Below are 1,368 nucleotides of genomic sequence, written 5' to 3'. Positions count from 1 at the left end.
GATCCTTCCAACCCCAGGGTACTCTGGATTCCCCAGCCTATCGGGTGTCCTGTATTGTCACCCAGTCCCTTGGGATCCTTCCAGTTGGAGCAAGGTTGGCTGAGACCGACCGCTGCATCCTCCTCAGATGGAGGTTCCATCGACTTGTCCACTGGCCAGGACAAGGTACTGTTGTGGGAACAAGGGCTCTGATAGTGACCTTATGAGGGACATCTTTGCCATCAAGGACAAGGAAATTGGTAGCTTTACCTTAGCTGAAGAAATAATAGAAGAGAAAATGAGGTCTGCAGATGCTGGAGATCAGAGATGGAAATGTGTTGCTGGAGAAGCGCAGCAGGTCAGGCAGCATTTAGGGAACAGGAGTATCGACGTTTCGGGCATTAGCCCTTCTTCAGGAATGAGGAAAGTTTGTCCAGCAGGCTAAGATAAAAGATAGGGAGGAGGGACTTGGAGGAGGGGCGTCGGAAATGTGATAGGTGGAAAAAGGTCAAGGTGAGGTGCGATCCATATCTGCGGGCAAGAGTCGTTTCTTGCCCGCAGATATGGATCGCATCTGGAATAAGGCCACAGGGATTAGCATAACCAGGAGAGGCCAGACTCTGCCACTAATTTGGCAAGTTTAGTCTTGAGTCTGGTTAAAATATTCAACAAGTCCGGCCGACTGAGGATGAGAAGCACCATGCAGTTGCTGACAAATACAAAGCTGGGAACAGAGTTCTCCATTAATATTTTGGGCGGTACGGTGGCACAGTGGTTAGCACTGCTGCCTCACAGCGCCAGAGACCCGGATTCAATTCCCGCCTCAGGCGACTGACTGTGTGGAGTTTGCACGTTCTCCCCGTGTCCGCGTGGGTTTCTTCCGGGTGCTCCGGTTTCCTCCCACAGTCCAAAGATGTGCAGGGTCAGGTGAATTGGCCATACTAAATTGCCCATAGTGTTAGGTAAGGGGTAAATGTAGGGGTATGGGTGGGTTCGCTTCGGCAGGTCGGTGTGGACTTGTTGGGCCGAAGGGCCTGTTTCCACACTGTAATCTAATCTAATCTAACCTAATTACCTACAAAGTGTGGTCCATTGTCTGAGCTAATGCACGCAGGTATACTGAAGCGGGGAATTATTTCCTTAAACAAAATCTTCACGACATTCTCAGCAGTAACGTTAGGAGGAGGGTAGGCTTCAATCCACTTACAAAAGACATCAGCAATAAGCAAAACACATTTATAGCAACTCAACTCATTTCTACAACTCAATGAAGTCCAGTTGAAGTGTCTCCAAGGGACCCTCCAGCAAGGAAGTTCTCGTAGAGATACTTGAACTAAAGGTGGGGCATCGCCTACACACTGACCTGTTTGATCACATACAACATCCTGA

The 1,368-nt window shown here is 49.2% G+C and overlaps 1 long non-coding RNA gene across 1 annotated transcript in view; it reads right to left on the bottom strand.

The window, feature by feature from the left end:
* Positions 1-1,136, bottom strand: part of LOC122546869 — an 11,561-nt gene extending 10,425 nt beyond the window's left edge. The window contains exon 1 of the long non-coding RNA XR_006310823.1: positions 1,055-1,136. This is a non-coding gene — a long non-coding RNA (uncharacterized LOC122546869). The remainder of the gene's footprint in view (positions 1-1,054) is intronic.
* Positions 1,137-1,368: the final 232 nt, after the last annotated feature.

The sequence above is a fragment of the Chiloscyllium plagiosum genome, unplaced genomic scaffold, assembly GCF_004010195.1.
Source record: "Chiloscyllium plagiosum isolate BGI_BamShark_2017 unplaced genomic scaffold, ASM401019v2 scaf_12183, whole genome shotgun sequence".
NCBI classification, from domain to species: Eukaryota; Metazoa; Chordata; class Chondrichthyes; order Orectolobiformes; family Hemiscylliidae; genus Chiloscyllium; species Chiloscyllium plagiosum.
The sequence above is the reverse complement of the archived record's forward strand: the minus strand, read 5'-3'. Positions and strand labels throughout refer to the sequence as shown.